This window comes from Nicotiana tabacum, chromosome 1, assembly GCF_000715075.1.
Source record: "Nicotiana tabacum cultivar K326 chromosome 1, ASM71507v2, whole genome shotgun sequence".
NCBI classification, from domain to species: domain Eukaryota; kingdom Viridiplantae; phylum Streptophyta; class Magnoliopsida; order Solanales; family Solanaceae; genus Nicotiana; species Nicotiana tabacum.
Window position 1 is genome coordinate 179,509,878 of NC_134080.1, and position 24,732 is coordinate 179,534,609.

Sequence of the window (24,732 nt, forward strand, 5' to 3'; positions counted from 1 at the left end):
CCATCCTATAGTAGGTCAGCATTACCTTGTCAATTAATCCTTCATCTGCTTCGATTCTTCTTCTTTTTTAATATTTTTTTTACCTAGATTAAAGTATGGTTTTGGTGGTGGGCGTCCAAATCTGATAAAGGGGAGGAGGTGGCAGTGATAATGGTCAAATTTGATAAAGAAGAAGGCAGTGGTGGTGGTGATCGGACTTGAAGGAGGAGGAGGTGGTGGTGATGTAGAAGCGCCGAATCTGAAGAAGAAGAAAATATTGGTGGATATGGTGGCCTACAGTCGGAACTGGAGAAGACCGTGGAGGAGATAGTGGTGATATTGGTGGTCGGATTTGAAGGAGAAAGAGGTGATGATGATGGTGGCAGCAGCCAAATCTGAAAGAGGAAGAGGAGCTGGTGATTATGGTTGGTGGCCGCCCATATGAAAAAAAGAAAGTAATTGAAAAATATTTAGAAAAAAGGTAATTGGCGGAGATCACTTTTACGGCCAACACCTATGCATTTTCCAGTGAACAATATACAAGATGCCTCTAAAATGTGACAAACACTGTGCTATTACATAATAGCAAAATGTGTTTAATAGGCGCATTTTGTATAAAGCTTAGGTGTTCAATAGGAACAAGCCTCAGTTGAAGTGCCCAAGTGAAATTTGGTGTCAAGTTTAACGGGCTGTATATGTATTTGGCCTAAATAATAATAGATGTATTCACAAGTCATTAACACAACTTTCACTTCCCAACATCAATAAGTAAATACATAGTGATAATAGATGCTTTCACATGTCATAAGAACTAGGCTCTGCAGCTGGAATGAATTGATCACAGTCAAAAGGAAAGCACAACATTTGCACAGACGCCGTATATGATTTAAACAAAGCTACAAAACACGATCGGGCACCAAATAACAGCTACACTTGGGAAACAAAAAGGACACTCCAGGTGAGTGACTTTTGACAAAGTTCTGCAGTTCAAACTTGAGAAAAAATGCACCAAATCTAATACAAAGAAAATCAAAAGCTTGGTGAAGCACTTGTGTGCTTGATTTTGGTTTAGGTTGATTATAACAGAAGAGTTTATTGGGTAGAGTCCATGTGGAACACTGCAAATTCAAGTTAAATCCAGTTCTTCATGTGTAACATACAACATGTTGCAAAGGAAGTGTTTTACACAGCTGGATGAGCAATTTAGCCCTTGAGTTCAACTTTAGCGTCTGGTGACTCTTCGTAGGAAATTGAGATCAGCTCAGAGTATTTATCATCTCCATCAGCATTTAGCGCTTTAACAACATTCTCAGTGTGGCAGTTTCCAGGTCTAGGTCGAACAGAAAGATCCTTTTCTGGTTCAGAATAAGAAATGGCAATTAGTGACTCCCTAGTCACTTCCTCAGAAATTTCCTTTCTAAATTCCTTCTTATCCATATAATGACTATCTTCTTCCTGTATGTATTACATAATTGAATTAGAATATAAAGGAAAATAAATTCTAAAATATGAACAAAGTAAAGCGTGTTTATCAACAGTGGTGATTACTATAATCAAGACTCTGAGAACTTATAGAGTTTAGCTGCAAACAAGTTCCTTCTTTATAATTGGCACTTTCTTTTAGCATACCACTTCCACTTTCATTCTGAACATGATCTAAACCAAAAAGGTTCTGACTCAAAATCCGAGCAAAAATAAACTAGACATAACATGAGATAGTCCCCAAGGAAAAAATGAACGTTTGCCTATTAATACTTTTGGCCAATGGAGATTCCTCTAAGCCATAGTTTCTGTAACAAGAAAAAAATCAAACAATTCAGCAATGTGTTGACAATCACAGACTTACATATAATAAACACGATTAACATTGAAAGCATAGCATAAACTGCATCATCGTTCAATCTCGCATCAACGTTCAATCTCGATGAAGGAGGGACAACTATAAAACCATGTTTCAGTGATAAGTTTGTGGGGCAAATGTCCTGCCTACCTTTCTCTACCTTCTTTATTTTCAAACGAAAGATTTATCGAAGTTTAACTTCTGCAAACCGGTTAACTAGGTTTCAGAACTCCATATGTGCATACAGTTACAACTTGGAAGACATAAATTTACATATTTAGGTTCTACATCATGCCCCCAGTTGACATTCAATCTCTTTCTTTTTTTGGTATACAAGCTAACGTAACAACAACAACAACAACCCAGTGGGATCCCACAAGTGGGGTCTGGGGAGGATAGTGTGTACAAAGACCTTACCCCTACCCTGAGAAGGTAGAGAGGCTGTTTCCGATAGATCCTCGGCTCCGGAAAAAAGAAATGTATACAAGCTAATGTCTTTTACTAAAACAGATTGTTTTATTCCGCTGTCCACGAACAGGTGGGCTACTACAACAGCAGCAAAAGTTTGGATAGAAATATGAAGCTAGAGGCCCCGAATTTGGCTATATCATTAAGTCTCTTAAAGATTAAAGATATAAGAGGGAGTACATCAGTTTGGAACACATGAGGAGTGTGTTTCCACTTTCCACATATAAAACCATGCTTCAAAGAATCAATCAAAACCGTCCAAAGTAAAGAAAGAAAAGAACTAAATCAGCTGATTAATATTTGCTTTGCCTTTTCAAACCAAGAATTTCCAGCATCCGGAGTACCATATCCCCCCTCCCTGCTTGAGGCTAAATTGTCTTTCTTTTATACAGTATAAATATTATTGATAATTTGGGAAAAATCCCGAATACAAAATTGTCTTTCTCTTATACAGTATAAATATTATTGATAATTTGGGGAAAATCCCGAATACAAGAGGTATTCCAAATTAGAGAAACAAATGTTCCAACCTGACGCTTACGTATATAAATAACCACACATGCAGTTTTAGGTGTCCATAAACTATACCTTTCTCAAAGAAAAGGTGAACAAAACTAGAGTTTATATATCAATATCTAGTGAAACACATAGAGAAAGAATGCTTCTCATGATCCTCCATATCAATGAACTTTGGCTTTTCTCCTGGCTAACTGGTGCTACTTATGTGAGGAGGATCAAGAATCAGTTCAACATCTTTTTCTGCACAGTAGAATTTCAAGACAATGTTGGGACCTTTTTCTGAGTATATGTGGTATTTCTTGGGCAGGTTAAGGGGCCAACTCGAGTGCTGGCAAGGGCAGAGGATTCAGAAAAGGTTGTAGCAGATTTGGAATACCTAATGCATATGCATATTTTGGATCTTATGGCTGGAGAGGAATAGAGCTTGTTTTTAAGGACCAAGAGACTATATTTCTAGAATTAAGAACAAATGTTTGCAGAATCTTTTCTTATGGTGTAAGGGTAGTCTTATTGGTAGCATAAATAAGTAAATGGATTTATTGAACTTGCTAGGGGGCAGACGGTAGTTGTAATCTTTATGTTCTTTATGCTCTGATCTACTTTCCCTTTGTTATTGTACTACTTGTACCATCTTGGTACCTTCTATCAATAAAACATTTACAATTTCAAAAAAAAATAAAAATTGGCTTTTCAACTATCGTGACCAATACAAGTTGATAAACAAAGATTCCCATCCGTTTGAAAACCTCAATTCAGGAGTCGGAAAATGCATTAACAGCCACATTAGTTGCAACATCCTGAAACAACTACTTCATGTGGGTATAATGAGGGAAAAGCATCCCAGCTACTTAGAACACATAGCTAGAGTGCATACTAAAGAATAGTAGGCAAGCATAAGACTAGATCTAATAACTTCTTGTGATAAAGCTAGCAAATATTCCAACGTAACATCATAAGTGCTTAGAAGAAATTGGGGGAATGCCATACCGAAGTCAAGAATAAGACTAAACCAATTTGGAGTGTGGGAGCATTCACCAAATATACAATCTTGCTGTTAGAGCCAAATGCAATAAGTTGGGGATATGAGACAGAAGAGGGGCAGGTGAAGTCTTTTACAATTTAAAGCTGCAAAACGAACAACCCCCTCAACTTAAAAGTTCCCCTGCAACTGAACGGACCTTTCCTTCACATAGATCACTATGACAACCCTATGGGCTATGGCTAAGCTTGCTAAACACATCCAAAAGCTTAATAGAACAATAGAGTATGTTGCTCGGAACCTTCAAAAATACTGCCAGGTATTGTTGGACTTTAAGCCATTGGGCTTTAAAAGAGAAGAAGTGTGAATTGGAAATGGAGGGAAATATAATGGAGGGAAAAATGAAAATTTGAAGAAGTGAACTTTTGTCTTGCACTTTGTCCCTCATTGGTGAGAGACAATCACATTTATGTGCTTATATATAGATTCACTTCTTAAAGCTCTTAAAAGGAGTTGAAGAGAATGAACCCTCGTGCTGTCATCGTCGCTCGCTCGGCTCGGCTTCGGCTTCGGCTTTGGATTTGGATTTGTCAAATGATCGATAAGATTATTTTTGGACAAAATTTATTTAATTATTTAATAATTAATTAAATGCCAAATCACTGCTGAACGTTCAGAGGGCCTCGCTGGCCGCGGTTCTACCGCGACCGCGGCAGTCAGATTCAGAGAGGCTCTCTGGCCGCGGTTCGGCCGCGATCGCGGTAGAACCGCGGCAGGCCGCGTATTTTCTGAAAAGGCACATCTTCTAATATTTGCCTATAAATTCTGAGGCAAGGCTGCATCTTCTATATACGAAAAACACTCTAGAACTTCTTTCTTTCTGAATATACTGCATCCTAATTCGCAGTCTCTCCCTCTCAAATTCGTAAGTGTGATTTTGCTCCGTTCTTTGAGTTCGTTGGTATCGCAGTTTGTATTGCCACTGTTGCAGGAAGGTTTATTCCGTTTTATCCTGGGAGGATTTAATCCATTACCTTGGCAACGTGTGAGGGGGTTAAAATTCCTTAAGGACGCACAAGAAAATTGTGGACTCGGAATATTTCTGATTCTTTACTATTTTATATATTTCTTTATTCTTCTAACAGTTTTCTGATTTTTGTTTCAACTTAATATCGTTCACAAGCTTAAGGAATTTTAAATTTACTAACGTTTCTGTGTTGATTATTAAACTATTTTCTTTATACTTTGTTGGAGACTAAAGCCTTGTTGCTTTCTACTCCTATAATTGTTTCTGTCCGGTTTAAAGTACATAAAAACTTTGCCGGAATAATAAACGTACGGGTTTGAAGTATATAAAAACTTCACCATTGTTACGTGTTGTATGGTTGGTTTGGTATTCAGTTTGAAAATATCAAAAACTTCACTGATTAACAAATTATGTATTGTTTTCAACTTTACAGAAATATGACGAATGAAAACCAAACTAATGGAAGTGTTGCGGGAACGGTTGCTGTTGTTACAAGTCGTTCTACTCCTGCTCATGCTATGGCACCGGCAGAAAAACCCGGAAAGTTTTCCGATATTGACTTCAAACGTTGGCAAATGAAGATGCTCTTCTATCTTACTACGTTGAGTTTGCAACGTTTCATCAAGGAGGATCCTCCGGTCATGGCTGATAATACTCCGGATGATGAACGACTTGTTGTAACTGAAGCATGAAAACATTCTGATTTCTTGTGCAAAAACTACATATTGAGTTGTTTGGAAGATGGCTTGTACAATGTCTATAGTGTCATGGAAACTTCAAAAGCATTATGGAATGCACTTGAGAAGAAGTACAAGACTGAGGATGCCGGACTTAAGAAGTTCGTGGCTGCAAGGTTTTTGGATTTCAAAATGATTGACACTAGGTCCGTCATAACTCAAGTCCAAGAATTACAAGTCATTGTGCATGACCTCCTTGCTGAAGGTATGACCCGAATCAATAATTTTATTAATAAGATTTATCTTATTATTAATTATGAATTTGTTATTGAAGGTATGGTCATAAATGAGGCCTTTCAAGTCGCTGCTTTCATTGAAAAGTTATCTCCGTTGTGGAAGGATTTTAAGAACTATCTTAAACACAAGCGGAAGGAGATGACACTAGAAGACTTGATTGTTCGTCTGAGGATAGAAGAAGACAACAAAAATGCTGAAAAGAAGTCACGTGGAAACTCGACAATAATGGGGGCAAACGTTGTTGAGGAGGCGCCACAAAATAAGAAGAGGAAGAAGGCTTCCGGACCAAAGAATTACCCAAGCAGGAAAAAGTTCAAGGGTAATTGCCACAACTGTGGAAGATCTGGGCATAAGGCCGTGGATTGTCGTGCGCCCAAGAATGATAAGAAGAAAAAGAATCAAGCTAACATGGTTGAAGATGAAATGGAGGACTTATGTGCCATGTTGTCTGAATGCAATTTGGTAGGAAATCCAAAAGAATGGTGGATAAATTCTGGAGCCACCCGCCATGTTTGTGCTAACAAGGAGTTATTTTCTTCTTATGCCCCCGCAGGACCCGACGAGACAATCTTCATGGGAAATTCATCTACGGCCAAAATTGAAGGAGTTGGCAAGATTGCGTTGAAGATGACGTCGGGAAAAATAGTGGCTCTAAATCAAGTCCACCATGTTCCAGAAATTCGCAAGAATCTTGTGTCTACCTCACTTCTTGTCAAGAATGGATTCAAATGTATTTTTGTTTCTAATAGTGTTACTTAGTAAGAACGATATATATGTAGGAAAAGGTTACCTAAATGAGGGCCTTTTTAAGCTAAATGTAATAGCAGTTCCTATCAATAAAGTGAATGTTTCTTCTTACTTACTTGAGTCAAACACTTTATGGCATTCGCGTTTAGGTCACGTAAACTTCAAAACATTGCGGAAGATAATAAATCTAGAAGTATTGCCAAAATTTAATTGCATTAATTCCAAATGTCAAATATGTGTGGAATCAAAGTATGCTAAGCATCCTTATAAGTCCGTTGAAAGGAATTCAAGTCCTTTAGACTTAATTCACACAGATATTTGCGACATGAAGTCAACATCATCTCGCGGTGGGAAAAAGTATTTTATTACTTTTATTGACGATAGCACGAGATACTGCTATGTTTATTTACTTAATAGTAAAGATGAGGCAATTAATGCTTTCAAGCAATACAAGAGTGAAGTTGAAACGCAACTAAACAAAAAGATCAAAATGATAAGAAGTGATAGGGGTGGCGAATATGAATCTCCTTTTGAAGAAATTTGTTTGGAAAATGGCATTATTCACCAAACAACTGCCCCTTACTCTCCACAATCTAATGGAATTGCGGAGAGGAAGAATCGAACATTGAAGGAGATGATGAATGCATTACTAATAAGTTTTGGCTTACCACAAAACTTGTGGGGGGAAGCTATACTTACAGCTAACCGGATAATCAACCGTGTACCTCATAGTAAAACACAGTCCATTCCTTATGAAAAGTGGAAAGGAAGGAAGCCTAGCTTGAAATATTTCAAAGTGTGGGGGTGTTTAGCTAAGGTACAAGTTCCTAAACCTAAAAGGGTTAAGATAGGTCCAAAAACGGTTGATTGTGTGTTTATTGGATATGTAACCAATATCAAGGCATATCGTTTTCTGGTTCATAAATCAGAAAATCCTGAGATTCACATTAATACAATAATAGAATCAGATAATGCTGAATTCTTTGAAACTATTTATCCGTATAAAAAGGAAAGTGAAGTGACCTGCCAAAAGTCAAAATGACCTCGGGAGGAAATAACAGATGGTATGCCTAATGAAGAAAATCCAAGAAGAAGTAAACGTCAAAGGATATCTACTTCATTCGGTCCAGATTTTCTGACTTTTCTGTTAGAAAATGAGCCTCGTACCTTCAAGGAAGCAATGTCTTCCTCAGAAGCACAATATTGGAAAGAAGCTGTCAATAGTGAAATAGAATCCATATTGAGCAACCATACCTGGGAATTGGTTGATCTTCCTCCAGGTAACAAAACATTGGGTTCTAAATGGATTTTCAAGAAGAAAATGAAGGACGATGGTACTATTGACAAATACAAGGCAAGACTTGTTGTCAAAGGATTTAGACAACGAGAAGGTCTTGACTATTTTGACACATACTCGCCGGTAACAAGAATTACATCTATTCGGATGCTAATAGCGTTAGCCGCCTTGTATGATCTTCAAATCCATCAAATGGATGTAAAAACAGCCTTCTTAAATGGTGATCTTGAGGAAGAAATTTACATGAACCAACCTGAGGGGTTTGTGGTTCCGGGAAAAGAAAAGAAGGTGTGTAGACTTGTTAAGTCTCTTTATGGACTAAAACAAGCACCCAAGCAATGACATGCGAAATTTGACCAAACAATGTTGTCAAATGGTTTTAAGATTAATGAATGTGATAAATGTGTTTACATTAAGAACGTTCCAAATCATATAGTCATTGTTTGCTTATATGTTGATGATATGCTAATAATGAGCAAAGACATTGCCGACATTCAAGCTACTAAGCGTATGCTTGCTAGTAAGTTTGATATGAAAGACTTAGGAGTTGCCGATGTAATTCTAGGAATTAAAATCCAGAGGACTCCTCAAGGTCTAGCTTTGTCTCAATCACATTACGTGAAAATGGTACTTGAAAAATTCAAACACTTGGAATTTAGAAGTGCAAGGACTCCAATTGACTTAAACCATCATCTTATGAAGAATAAAGGCGAAAGTACGTCTCAATTGGAGTATGCTCGTGTGTTGGGAAGTCTAATGTACATCATGAACTGTACACGACCCGATATAGCTTGTGCAATAAGTAAACTTAGTCGATTTACAAGTAATCCCAACAAGCATCACTGGGTGGCTATGAAACGAGTTCTGGGATATTTGGAGTATACCCAAGACTACGCTTTATACTACAATAAATATCCTGCGGTTATTGAAGGATATAGTGATGCTAATTGGATAACCGGCTCATCAAAAACAAAGTCCACAAGTGGATATGTGTTTACTGTTGGTGGAGGAGCAGTATCTTGGAAGTCTTCCAAACAGACATGTATTGCTCGCTCTACAATGGAATCAGAGTTTATAGCATTGGATAAAGCCGGTGAAGAAGCTGAATGGCTTCGGAATTTTTTAGAAGACATTCCGTTCTGGCCGAAACCTGTGGCTCCTATTTGCATACATTGCGATAGTGAGGCTGCAATAGGACGGGCAGGGAGCGTTATGTATAACGGAAAGTCTCGTCATATACGACGAAGACATAATACCGTTAGACAACTACTTTCTAGTGGAATTATCACTATTGATTATGTAAGATCAAAGGATAATGTTGCGGATCCACTTACAAAAGGCTTAACTAGAGAGGGAGTTGAGAAATCATCTAAGGGAATGGGACTATGGCCGAGGACAAGTCAACATGGCGGTAACTCTACCTAGAATTTTGGTTGTTCCGAGATCTAGGTTCAAGGAGCTCAAACAAAGTTATGATTGACCGGTTCAACATTGTCAAAATAAAACTTTGGTCCATTCTCGTGATGAAGACAATGTTCAGTAACAAGGATAGAACTTTACACGTTCTTTAATGATTACCTAAGTTTGATGAGGTATTTATCAAATAGTGTCAATCTAAAGGATTACACGTTTAGGAATCACCTATGTAAGTGTGAAGTAGAAGCCGCTTCAATGAGAATTCTGTAAGGCCAATTCTCTACGCACTTATGAAACCAGGCGGTGTTCATGGCTAAAACGAACACAACAATGAGAACCAAAAGACGGTTAAGGGTTGGTTGTGTGACATATGGCTGTCTAGGTATACACTAAAGTTCGACGGTTCAAAGATATCAAATCTACCGATTGACCGAGTATATCCGACATATGTTCACTACGGAAAGTTCAAAGGGAAACCTACTTATCCAGATGCAATTAATCCTTACTTGCAAAATCACATAGCTTTCATCAATGATCTTTCTTGATACAGCCATTCCCATTCATGTGGGGGATTGTTGGACTTTAAGCCATTGGGCTTTAAAAGAGAAGAAGTGTGAATTGGAAATGGAGGGAAATAAAATGGAGGGAAAATGAAAATTTGAAGAAGTGAACTTTTGTCTTGCACTTTGTCCCTCATTGGTGAGGGACAATCACATTTATGTGCTTATATATAGATTCACTTCTTAAAGCTCTTAAAAGGAGTTGAAGAGAATGAACCCTCGCGCCGTCGTCGTCGCTCGCTCGCTCGGCTCGGCTTCGGCTTCGGCTTCGGCTTCGGCTTTGGATTTGGATTTGGAAAATGATCGATCGATAAGATTATTTTTGGACAAAATTTATTTAATTATTTAATAATTAATTAAATGCCAAATCACTGCTGAACGTTCAGAGGGCCTCGCTGGCCGCGGTTCTACCGCGACCGCGGCAGTCAGATTCAGAGAGGCTCTCTGGCCGCGATCGCGGTAGAACCGCGACAGGCCGCGTATTTTCTGAAAAGGCACCTTTCCAGACACATCTTCTGATATTTGCCTATAAATTCTGAGGCAAGGCTGCATCTTCTATATACGAAAAACACTCTAGAACTTCTTTCTTTCTGAATATACTGCATCTTAATTCGCAGTCTCTCTCTCAAATTCGTAAGTGTGATTTTGCTCCGTTCTTTGAGTTCGTTGGTATCCTGCAGTTTGTATTGCCACTGTTGCAGGAAGGTTTATTCCGTTTTATCCTGGGAGGATTTAATCCATTACCTTGGCAACGTGTGAGGGGGTTAAAATTCCTTAAGGACGCACAAGAAAATTGTGGACTCGGATATTTCTGATTCTTTACTATTTTATATATTTCTTTATTCTTCTAACAATTTTCTGATTTTTGTTTCAACTCAGTATCGTTCACAGGTATGTCTTAGATCCTCCAAAAGTTATGCATTTTTGGAGGATATGACACAGGTGCGACAGCATTTTTTGAGGATCCGAGCAACAAAGACAATAGACAAATTATCCTCCATTAAAGCGACAAATTCTTCTCAAAAGAATTAGTCACAAGAACTACCAATCTAAAAGCAACAACAACTACTACTAGTTGGGGTGGTCAATATGAATCCTAAATATACATTTCTCTCAATTTTCACCCACCACTCTGAAGAAAGTACAAGTAATTCTCAAACTGGGAAATGCCTTTCAGAGCTCTGTACACTTACAATACAACCATTATGCCTCATTTTCATCCTATTCCTATCTTTCAAGTACAACTATCTTTCATTTCCGGGACTATATAACATAATTTCGTTAACTCATCACTTATATCCATTCTATACCTTTACATTTTCGACATTCTCAGTAAAATTAGGTAGAAGCCCTTTTGTATCTTAGCCATTAAGTAAACTTACAATGTAACTTTCTTTTGTAGTCTCATATTTCTATATTTAAACATAATTTAACTTAAAAATTCTCATTTTGCTCGTAACCGCTATACCATTACAAAAATCTTTATTTCTCAAATTTCGACCCAGTACAGTGCAGCTAAAAAGGGAACCCTTAAACCCCACAAAAACCCATCGTTCAAATTGAAATTCCCAAAATACATCCTCTTGTATATCAGTATTTCTAACAGAAACTCACATTTCGTATAATGAGATAATTAAAGAGAGAGAAGAGAAAAGGGGATTTTACCGAATGCGAATTCTTGAAGGTGCTTTCGGTCAGCGTTCGGCTCTTTCGTCAACACAATCATATCTTCTTTCCTTTTATAATAAAAAATTGGCAACGATAATACGAGCTGGAAACACGCAAGCAATACATCTTACGAGCTGGAAACGATAATAAAAATTTGTCTTAAGAGCTAAGCTTTTTTGTCGTCACCCCCACAAGTGGCTATTGGTGTAGGTTCTATTTTTATCGGCACTTTCCTCCCAATTATTTTCAACTCTCAATGTTTTTAAAAATATTTTTCTTCATCAATTTGCTTATTAAAAAGTATAATAATTCCTAAAGGCAGGGTGGAAAACGTGTAGAACAACATTTAAGAGTTGTCTCGAATTCCACTTGATTTGACTCGGCTCAATTGAACTTAGGTGTGAATGTGATTTAGCTCAATTGAGACAACAAATTAGGTTCGACCTGATTTGGCTTCACTTGATATCTGGACCTTACTAACAACTTGAACTTTATTCGCTTAAAACATTTTTTATCAACCGTTCTTTCCCTCCCCTTTTTCATACCTTGACATCACCAAAAAATAAAATAAAAAAGATCCAATTGCACCATGGAGATTAGTTATCATTACATTGTGTATATTAACAAACATATAGGGTTTCTATAAACACAACCAAAGACGTGATTGTTTCGATATTGGCCTTTAGTTAACTTTTTTAAGCTCGATTCATTAGCTAGTTAATTGTAGTATCTGTTGACTACGCTACGTTAAAAAACAGAAAACCAGAGAAACAAAGAAACATTTAATTCCAATTCCACAAGTTGTTTGTGTGTTCTTAAGAAATTTAATCCCCTCACTATTGCCCAATTATGATGAGAAAAGTTATATAATGCATAATATTATATAATTAAGTCCTCCCATGAACAGAATACTTATTCTATGATAAAGGCACTACGAATCATAGAACTTCGGCGAACGCAAATAACGGAGCAAATTACACTTGATACTTACTTTTTGCTTGAAAAATAATGCAGAAATACAGAGAAGAAAAGGGAAGAACATCTGGGAAATTCGCGAATTTCAATTTAAAAATTACCATTGGAATTAATTAACGCGAATTTTACTTTTCAAATTTCGTGCGTATAATTTTAGGAAAAAGGAAATTAAATAAATTTGGTCCAAAATATTAATCAATCAATCAGATCATCCGAAGTCGAAGCCTAAGTCGACCGGCGGCGGCGACGACGACGACGGCAAGAGGCTTGCTCGCTTCTCAACTTTTTAAGGGTTAGATGAAGTGCTTCTCTATATAAGCACAAGGATTTTTTTTTTCTCCATTTTCCTATGAGGGATAAATTGCCTTAGTAAAAAAATATTTTAAACTTTTCGTTTCCTCCATTTTCCATTCATATCTCTTTTATTTACTAAATAAAACCCAACAATATCATGATATTGTCACGACCCGAATTTTCCACCTTTGGGACCATGATAGCGCCTAACATTGTACTCGCTAGGCAAGCAAACGTTACAGAATATTACACATTTTTCCTTTATCCTTTTATAATTAAAATTTAACAAAACGAAATCAGCGAAAATAAATCTGTCTCGAAGAAAGTAAAACATAAATGAAGTAAAGATAGGAGGGGACGCCAGGGCCTGCGGACGCCTGTAAGACTAGCTTAGGTCTCCTGAATGCAGTATCAACAACCGACCTCTCGATCAGCCACTACCAGCTCCAAAATCTGCACAGAAAGTGCAAAGTGCAGTATCTATACAACCAACCCCATATACTGGTAAGTGCCGAGCCTAACCTCGACGAAGTAGTGATGAGGCTACGACAGAGCATAATAATATATAACCTGCAAGAGTTTATACTAAGACATAAAGGAATTGCGGGACGAATATAATAGTAAATAAATACGGAACCCAGGCTTTCTACCAAGACTCAACTATAACCAATCCTTAAGAGAGTTACAATACCATAATAATGAATCTCAGCAGAAAAAGAATACACAAATAACACTTGATGCGGCGCACATCCCGATCCCACCATATAATCAATAACGGTATAAATATTCACCCTTATTGCTCCTTGTTGCGGCGTGCAACCTGATCCCACCAGTCTACACTTATTACTCCTCAATATATCACCCTTATTGCTCCTGTTGTGGTCTGTAACTCGATCTCACCTATCCACCCTTATTACTCCTTGTTGCGGCGCGCAACCCGATCCCACCAGACAAATACATTCACCTTTATTCCTCTTGTTGCGGCGTGCAACCCGATCCCACATATCAGTACCAATCACAAAATAAGAACAAGTGTTTCACAGTTTAGCTCAAACCCTCCACAATATTTATACCTCAAATCATAACCACGGGAGACCTATACAATTATGAAACTTCAACAACTAACACTACACAGCGAGACCAACCAAGGTGTACCATGAAGCACCAACAAACCAACTTCAACCAACAAGGTAATAAAATGAAACTACGAAACAATTAATGCTTTAGTAGAGAAAACAACAGTTAACATAAAGCAATTAGACATGGAAACATTTATGATCAAGTAGCAATTAAGATAGAAAATAATATATTAGGAAACGAGGAAGGAAACATGCTAAAATGATAATTTGGTGGCGCATCGGTACTCGTCACCACACCTATACGCCACACACGTGGAATTTCACATAGCAATTAAGTCGGGGATCCCTAATTCCTCAAGTCAAAGTTAGACCAAACACTTACCTCGAGCCAACAGGTATTTTCAAAGCTCAATTACCGCTTTACCTCTCGATTCCACCTCAAATCTACTCGTATCTATTCATAATTAACTTAATAACATCAATTAAAGCTAAAAAATCAATTTCAATGCATAATTATAGATTTTCCAATATTTTTCCCCAAAAGTCAAAAATTGACCTTGTGCCCGCTTGGTCAAAATCCGAAATTCGGACCAAAATTCGATTATCCATTCACGCCGAGCCCGGATATACAATTGGTTTTGGAATCCGATGTCAAGTTGAGGTCTAAATCCCCAAATTTCGAAATTCCTAAGTTCTACCCAAAAACACCCAATTCCACCATGAAAAATCCTAGATTCTAGGATGAAATTTTGTAAAAAGATGAAATAGATTGAAAGAAATGAGTTAAGAATCATTTACCTATGATTTGGGGAAGAACTTGCCCTAGGAAAATCGCCGCTTGAAGTTTAGGTTTTGAAAAATGGGAGAATGAATGAAAAATCCCGTCTAAGACCCCTTTTACTCAACTATAGATGTCGCAATTGCGACCTGAGCTTCGCAAATATGAAGAACCATCGCAAATGCGAAGTTCCCCACACTTCTGCTGCCTTCGCAATTGCAAATGTAATGATCGCAATTGCGATCAGGAACCTCCGCAAATGCAACAAAAAGATCGCATTTGCGATCACACTCCTTCCCTGACTCTCTTCGCAATTGCGAAGATATATTCGCATTTGCAAACTCTGCTGGCCCAGTCCTTCTTCGCAATTGCGATAAAGACATTGCAATTGCCATGCCTGGTTTGCTCGCATTTGCGAAGCTTGATCTCGCAATTGCGAGATCAGAGGCCTACAACACAACTGAAGCATACCGGTTGGTTTTCTATATTCCAATTCACTCCGTAGCCTATCCAAAACTTATCCGAGCTCTCGGGGCTCCAAACCAAACATGAACACAAGTCTTTAAACATCATATGAACTTTCTCGCACGATCAAATCGCTAAAATAATACCTAGAACTACGAATTCAATACCAAAACACATGAAATTTTCAAGATAGTTTCAAAACTTCTATTTTCTTAACCAAAGGTCCGAATAACATCAAATCACTTCCAATTTTTACCAAATTTCACAGATAAGGTTTAAATATCATAACGAACCTGTACTAGGCTCCGAAACCAAAATACAGGCCCGATACCAACGAGATCAAATCTTTTGAATTATTGCATCTTTAGTCTTATCAATTTTTTTCAAAAATTCATTTCTCGCGCTAGAGACCTCGAAATTCGATTCTGGTCATACGCCCAGGTCCCATATTTTACTACGGACCCTCCGAGACTATCAGAACACAAGTACGGGTCCGTTTACCCAAAACAATGACCGAAGTCAACTAAAATTAACTTTTAAAGGCAAAAAAATATTATTTTCTAAAATTTCACATAAAGGCTTTCTGAAATCGTGCCCGGACTGCGCATACAAATCGAGGAGAGATAAAATGAGGTTTTCAAGGCCTTGAAACATGGAATCGGATTCTAAAACAGAAGATGACCTTTTGGGTCATCACATTCTCCACCTCTAAAACAACCGTTCATCCTCGAACGGACATAGAAAAGTACCTGAGTTGGTGAAAAGATGGGGATATCTACTCCGCATATCTAATTCAGACTCCTAGGAAGCTGCCTCAACAGGCTGACCTCTCCACTGCATACGAACCGAAGGGTAACTCTTCGATCTCAACTGACGAACCTGTCGATTTAGAATAGCTACCGGCTCCTCCTCGTAGGTCAAATCCTTGTCCAACTTGAAAGTGCTGAAATCTAACACGTGGGATGAATCGTCGTGATGTTTTCGAAGCATGGACACATGAAACACTGGATGCACAACTGATAATCCTGGCGGCAACGCAAGTCTGTAAGCCACCTCTCCCACTCAATCAAGGATCTCAACATATCCGATGAACCTAGGGCTTAGCTTGCCCTTCTTCCCAAATCTCATCACGCCCTTCATGGGCGACACTCGAAGAAACACTTGCTCTCCGACCATAAATGCCACATCACGAACCTTACGGTTGGCATAACTCTTCTGCCTGGAATTAGCTATACGAAGTCTATCCTGAATGATCTTAACCTTATCCAAGGCATCCTGTACTAAATCTATACCCAACAATCGAGCCTCCCCCAACTCAAACCACCCGACTGGAGATCGACACTGCCTATCAGATAACGCCTCATAAGGAGCCATCTGGATGCTCGACTGATAGCTATTGTTGTAGGCAAACTCCGCTAATAGCAAAACTGATCCCAATAACCTCCAAAGTCAATGACACAGGCGCAGAGCATATCCTCCAAAATTTGAATAGTACGCTCGGACTGAGCGTCTGCCTGAGGATGAAATGTTGTGCTCAACTCGACCTGCATACCGAACTCACGCTGCACTACCCTCCCGAAATGCTAGGTAAACTGCGTACCCCGGTCAAAAATGATAGACACGGGCATACCATGAAGATGAACGATCTCATAGATATAGATCTCTGCCAACCGCTCCGAAGAATAGGAAACTGCCATAGGAATAAAATGCACTGACTTAGTTAGCCTATCCACAATAACCCACATTGCATCAAACTTCCTCTGAATCCGTGGGAGTCCAACAACGAAATCCATAGTGATATGTTCCCACTTCCACTCAGGAATCTCAATCTTCTAAAGCAAACCACCAGGTTTCTGATGCTCGTACTTTACCTACTGACAATTCAAACACCGAGCTACATATGCAACAATATCCTTCTTCATTCTTCTCCACCAATAATGCTGCCGCAAGTCCTGATACATCTTGGCGGCGCCCGAATGAATGGAATACCGGGAACTATGGACCTCTTCTAGAATCAACTCATGAAGTCCATCCACATTAGGCACACAAACACGACCCTGCATCCTCAAAACTCCATCATCTCCAACTGTAACCTGCTTGGCATCTCCGTATCGTACTCTGTGTCCCTAAGGACAAGCAAATGAGGGTGATCATACTGCCGATCTCTAATATGCTCAAATAATGAAGATCGAACGATTGTACAAGCTAGAGCACGGCTGGGCTCAGAAACATCCAACCTCACAAACTGATTGGCCAAAGCCTGAACATCCAAAGCAAGTGGTCTCTCACCAACTGGAATATATGCAAGGCTGCCCATATTGGCTGACTTCCTACTCAAAGCATCGGCCACTACATTGGCCTTCCCGGGATGATACAAGATGGTGATATCATAGCCTTTCAATAGCTCCAACCACCTTCTCTACCTCAAATTTAGCTCCTTCTGCTTGAATAATTACTGCAAACTCTTATGATCTGTGAACACTTCACATGACACGCCATACAGATAATGCCTCCAAATCTTCAGCGCGTGAACAATGACTGCTAGTCCAAGTCATGAACTGGATAATTCTTGTCGTGAATCTTCAACTGTCGCGAATCATATGCAATAACCTTGCCATTCTGCATCAACACCACACTAAGTTCAATACGAAATGCGTCACAATATACTGTATATGGCCTTGAACCTGTAGGCAACACCTATACCGACGCTGTAGTTAAAAATGTCTTGAGCTTCTGAAAGCTCGCCTCACACTCGTTTGACCACCTGAACGGGGCACCCTTCTGGATCAACCTGGTCATCGAGGTTGCTATAGATGAAAATCCCTCCACAAACCGATGGTAATAACCCGCCAAACCTAAGAAACTCTAGATCTTTGTAGCTGATGTAGGTTTAGGCCAGTCCTTCACTGCCTCAATCTTCTTAGGATCTACCTAAATACCCTCTGCTGATATGACGTGACACAAGAATGCAACTGAACTCAACCAAAACTCACATTTCGAAAACTTAGCATATAACTGGCTGTCTCTCAGAGTCCGGAGAACGATCCGAAGATGTTGCTCATGCTCCTCTCGGCTGCGGGAGTAGATCAAGATATTATCAATGAAAACAATCACAAAGGAATCCAAATAGGGCTTGAACACCCGGTTCATCAAATCCATAAATGCTGCTGGGGCATTTGTCAACCCAAATGACATCACTAGAAACTCATAATGCCCGTACCGGGTCCGAAAAGCTGTCTTAGGGACATCATATGCCCTAATTCTCAACTGATGATAGCTAGATCTCAAATCAATCTTCGAAAACACCTTGGCACCCTGAAGTTGATCAAATAAATCATCGATCCTCGGCAATGGATACTTGTTCTTGATGGTGACTTTGTTCAACTGCCGATAGTCTATGAATACCCTCATCGACCCATCCCTCTTCTTTATGAATAACACCGGTGCACCCCAAGGTGAGACACTAGGTCTAATAAAGCCTTTATAAAGCAGATCTTGCAACTGCTCCTTCAATTCCTTCAACTCTAGCGGGGCCATACGGTACGACGGAATAGAAATGGGCTGAGTGCCTAGAGCCAAATCACAGCAAAAGCCAATATTACTGTCGGGTGGCATCCACGACAGGTCTGCAGGAAATACCTTTGGAAACTCCCGAACAACTGGCACAAAATCCATAGAAGGAACCTTAGTACTAGAATCACGAACATAAGCCAAATAAGCCAAACACCCCTTCTTGAACATACACCGAGCCTTCATATAGGAGATAACCCTACTGGTAGAATGACCAGGAGTCCCCCTTCACTCCAATTGAGGCAACCTCGGCAAAGCTAAGGTCACGATCTTAGTGTGACAATCCAATATAGCATGATAAGGTGACAACAATCCATCCCCAAAATGACATCGAAATCCATCATATCGAGAAGTAGGAGATCTACACTAGTCTCAAGACCCCCAATAACAACCACACACGAACGATAGACACGATATATAACAATAGAATCACCCACTGGTGTGGACACATATATAGGAGCACTCAAAGAATCACGAGGCACAACCAAGCACGAAACAAAATAAGATGACACATAGGATTATGTAGACCCTGGATCAAATAGAACTAAAGCATCTCTACTACAAATCAAAACAGTACCTATGATAACTGCATCGGAGGACTCAGCCTCAGGCCTGGCTGGGAAAGCATAACATCGGGGCTGGGCCCCACCACTCTAAACTATGTCCCTAGGATAACCCCCTGTTAGTTGGCCTCCACCTCTAGCGGCCTGGCCTTCACCTCTAACGGCCTGACCTCTACCTCTAGAGGGCTGACCCTTACCTCTGGCTCCCTGACCCCTCCCTCTAGATGGCTAGGCAGGCGGTGCCGGAATCATGGCACGAGAACTTTGCTGCTGTGACTGAACACTCACTAATCACGGACAGGTCCTCCGGACATGCCCATACTCACCACACTCAAAACATCCATCTGAATAATGCAGCTGAGGAAACTGAGACTAACCCTAACGGGCCGGTTGACTACGATAATAACTCTAAAGAGGAGGTACTCTGATAGGAGCTGGCGATGCACTATAAGCTGGCTATCCTGAAGGAGGTACATAAGGTCCACGACCCCCTGAAGCTCCATGGGATGTCTGAAGTACTAAATGAAATGACCTGGGATGATGGCCTCTACAAAAAAGTACCTCGACCTCCAAATGAGGCCCCACTGAATCCACCAGAGTGACGAGGCCTCTTGTTAGACCCCTAACCACTCCCTGTGCTAAAATCATCTCAACTCGCCTGGCCATATTAGCTTCATCCTGGAAAGAGATCTCACTCTCTGTCTCCTTAGCCATCTTCAATCTGATAGGCTGGGCAAGTCCCTCAATAAACCTCCTCACCCTCTCTCTCTCTCTCTTGGTAGGAAGTATAAGAAGAGCATGACGGGACAAGTCAACAAATCTGATCTCATACTGAGTGGAGGTCATTGAACCCTGCTGAAGGCGTTCAAACTACCTCCGATAGTCCTCTCTTTGAGTGATAGGAAGATACTTCTCGAAAAATAGCTGAGAGAACTGGTCCCAAGTGAGAGATGGTGACCCAGCTAGTCTGGACAAATAGTAATCCCTCCACCATTTCTTGGCGGAACCTGATAGACGAAAAGTAGCAAAGTCGACCCCATTGGTCTCCACTATCCCCATGTTCCGTAAAACCTCGTGACAACTATCTAAATAATCCTGGGGATCCTCTGAGGATGTACCGCCATAGGTAGTAGTGAAAAGCTTGGTGAACTTGTCCAACCTCCACAAAGTATCAGAAGACATAGCTGATCCATCACCGGTCTGTGCTACAACACCCGTCGGAACTACCCCAACTAGCTGAGCTACTGGAGTCTGAAACTGGGGAGCCATCTATTCCAGAGTGTGAGTAGCGGGAGTCTGTGCTCCTCCCTCAGCTCGAGAGCTGGCTGGTGCTACAGGACGCATACCGACCTGGGTAACACTCTCCATAAGGCCCAATAGACAGACCAAAGCATCCTGAAGTACTAGGGTAGCTATAAACCCCTCTGGAACCTGAGATGGCCCTGCTGGAACGGTCTGGGCCGGAGCCTCCTCAACAAAATCTACCTGAGGCTCTACTGCTGGTGTTGCTGCTCGAGCTCTAGGCTGTGCCCTGCCCCTGCCTCGGCCTCTAGCATGGCCTCGTCCTCGGCCTCTGCCCTTCTTAGGAGCTGCCACTAGGGGCTCGGGCTGCTGATCAGCTGATGAAGCGGTATGCGTTCTCGCCATCTGCGAAAGAACAAAGTAGAGAGTTTAATTAGCATTGAGAGATCAAACCGCATGACAGAGATAAATAGAAGTGAAATTATTCCTAACTCTGTAGCCTCTAGGGGATAAGCACAGACGTCTTTGTACCGATCCCTTAGACTCTACCAAGCTTGTCCGTGAATTGTGAGGCCTAGGCAATCTAGTGTTCTGATACCAACTTGTCACGACCCGAATTTCCCACCTTCGGGACCGTGATGATGCCTAACATTATACTCGCTAGGCAAGCCAACATTATAGAATATTACACATTTTAGCTTTATCCTTTTATAATTAAAATTTAACAAAACAAAATCAGCAAAAATAAAAGCGGAATATAATTTAACTATTTACTCATATACTATTAACGAAAGCCGAAATAGATACCACCCAGAAACTGGTGTCACAACCCACGAACATTCTATGAATACTACAAGTAATGATTCGAAGAAAATACATCTGTCTCGAAGAAAGTAAAAAAGAAATGAAGTAAAGATATGAGGGGACGCTAGGGCCGGAGGACGTCTGCAGGACTACCTTGAGTCTCCTGAATGCAGTATCAGCAACCGACCTCTCGATCAGCCACTACTAGCTCTGAAATTTGCACAGAAAGTGCAGAGTGTAGTATCAGTACAACCGACCCTATGTACAAGTAAGTGCCGAGCCTAACCTCGACGAAGTAGTGACGAGGTTATGGCGGGGCATAACAATATATAACCTGCAAGAGTTTATACTAAGACAGAAAGGAATTGCAGGATGAAATATAACAGTAACTTGCATTAAATAAATACAGAACACAGGCTTTCTCCCAATACTCAGCTATAACTAATCCTTAAGAGAGTGTTGACAATAATGAATCTCAGCATAAAATGAATACACAAATAACATTTGATGCGGTGCGCATCCCGATCCCACCATATAATCAATAACAATATAAATATTCACCCTTATTGCTCCTTATTGTATCATGCAACCCGATCCTACCAGTCCACCTTTATTACTCCTCAATATAACACCCTTATTCCTCCTGTTGCGATGCGCAACCCGATCCTACCTATCCAACCTTATTACTCCTTATTGTAATGCGCAACCCGATCCCACCAGACAAACACATTCACCCTTATTCCTACTGTTGCGACGTGCAACCCGATCCCACCTATCAATGCCAATCACAAAATAAGAACAAGTGTTTCACATTTTAGCTCAAACCCTCTACAACATTTATACGTCAAATCATAACCACGAGAGATCTATACAATTATGAAACTTCAACAACTACACCGCGAGACCAGCCAAGGTGTACCATGAAGCACCAATAAACCAACTTCAACAAACAAGGTAATAAAATAAAACTACGAAACAATTAATACTTCAATAGAGAAAACAACAATTAACATGAAGCAATTAGACATGGAAACATTTATGAGCAAATAGCAATTAAGACAGAAAATAATCTATTAGGAAATGGGGAAGGGAACTTGTAAAATGATAATTTGGTGGCGTATAGGTACCCATCACCACACCTATACGCCATACACATGGAATTTCACATAGTAATTAAGTCGGGGATCCCTAATCCCTCAAGTCAAAGTTAGACCAAATACTTACCTCAAACCAACGGGTATTTCAAAGCTTAATTACCGCTTTACCTCTCGATTTCACCTCCAATCCAAACGTATCTATTCATAATTAATTTAATAACATCAATTAACGCTAAAGAAATCAATTCCAATGCATAATTATAGATTTTCCAACATTTTTCCCAAAAAGTCAAAAATCGACCCAGGGCCCGCTTGGTCAAAACCCGAATTTCAGACCAAAATCTGATTACCCATTCACCTCGAGCACGGATATACAATTGGTTTGGAATCTAACCTCAATTTGAGGTCTAAATTCCCAATTTTTGAAATTCCTAAATTCTACCCAAAAAATCCAATTCCACATTGAAAATCCCTTGATTCTAGGATGAAATTTTGTAATATGATGAAATAGATTGAAAGAAATGAGTTAAGAATCATTTACCTATGAATTGGGGAAGAACTTGCCCTAGAAAAATCGCCTCTTGAAGTTTAGGTTTTGAAAAATGGAAGAATTAATGAAAAATCCCGTCTAAGCCCCTTTTACTCAGCTGCAGACCTGAGCTTCGCAAATGCGAAGAACCATCGCAAATGCGAAGTTCCCCACACTTCTGCTGCCTTCGTAATTGCGAAGGTAATGTTCGCAATTGCGATTAGGGCCCTCCGCAAATGCGACAAAAAGATCGCATTTGCGATCACACCCTTCCCAGACTCTCTTCGCAATTACGAAGATATATTCGCATTTGCAAACTCTGCTGGCCCATGCCTTCTTCGCAATTGCGATAAAGACCTCACAATTGCCATGCTTGTTTTGCTCACATTTGCGAAGCGTGATCTCGCAATGGCGAGATCAGAGGCCTGCAACACAGCTGAAGCATATCGGTTGTTTTTCTATGTTCCAATTCAATCCGTAGCCTATCCAAAACTCATCCGAGCTCTCGGGGCTCCAAACCAAACATGCATACACGTCTTAAAACATCATACAAACTTGCTCGCGCGATCAATTCGCTAAAATAATACCTACAACTACGAATTCAACCCCAAAATACATGAAATTTCAAAACTTATATTTTCTCAACCAAAGGTCTGAATCACATTAAATCACTTCCGTTTTTACCAAATTTTACAGATAAGGTTTAAATATTATAACGGACCTGTATCGGGCTCCTTAACCAAAATGCAGGCCCGACACCAACAGGATCAAATCTTTTGAATTATTGCATTTTTAGTCTTATCAATTTCTTTCAAAATATCATTTCTCGGGCTAGGGACCTCGGAATTCGATTTCGGGCATACGCCTAGGTCCCATGTTTTACTACGGATCCTCCAAGACCATCAGAACCTGGGTCTGGTTCTGTTTACCCAAAACATTAACCGAAGTTAACTAAAATCAACTTTCAAAGGAAAAAATTATTATTTTCTCGAATTTTCACATAAAGGCTTTCCGGAATCGCGCCTGGACTGCGCACACAAAATTAGGTTTTCAAGGCCTCAGACCACAGAATCAGATTCTAAAACAGAAGATGACCTTTTGGGTCATCACAGGTATGATCCGAAAAAGGGCCAAAAAGTATCCCTGAAGTATCAGAACCGGTATAAAAATGCCTTTCGTCCACCTATTTGAATAAAAATGCCCCCCAGTTATTCTTTTGGCCCAACGTTACCCTTATTATTAATAGAAATTTTTGAAGAAAAAAAGAAAAATAAAATTAATATCCATGTGTCACCGTCCAATTGGTTTAACATAAATTCCACCCTAGATATAATTAAACCCACCTGTAATCCAAAATAATATTGACCCGCTCCGATTCTAAAACACCTCTGTGTGTGTCTTCTTCTCCTCATTGCAGCCTGGGCAGAATCAACTAGTGAGTTCATAAAAAATAGAAACAAACACCAATAGGCCCGTCTCACTTGCAAGGTTCCCATGTGTCATCAACTGGTTGTATGGGAGTCGGTACGTGGGAAGGTACGGGGGCAGGCTCCACCGGTTGTTGACTTGTGGCCTCGTGTCCCCCCTCGTTTCGGGCCAATAAAGTACCTTCTCCATTAAGCCACCTTTCAATCCACGACTCACTCCACGTGGATGAAGTGGATGGTACTCAAAAATAGCAACAAACACCTATAGCCCATCTCACTTGCGAATTATGAATAGAAAATTCACTTCTTTTACTAGATTTTGCACAGTAATCTGATCCAAAAAATGTAATCCATGATAACAAGTTCAAAAGAGAAAACAAATACTAGTGAAGAAATTATCCAAAATATTGCCAACTATTATTAGTACATCATATA

At 39.9% G+C, this 24,732-nt stretch overlaps 1 non-coding gene across 1 annotated transcript; it reads right to left on the minus strand.

Annotated features, from left to right (window-relative positions):
* Window positions 1-891: 891 nt before the first annotated feature.
* LOC107818070 (uncharacterized) lies at window positions 892-12,009 on the minus strand. Its single transcript, XR_012710538.1, has 2 exons — window positions 11,472-12,009; window positions 892-1,434 (listed from the first exon to the last, which is right to left on the minus strand). It is a non-coding gene; the product is annotated as an uncharacterized LOC107818070 (transcript).
* Between the last annotated feature and the right edge of the window lie 12,723 nt (window positions 12,010-24,732).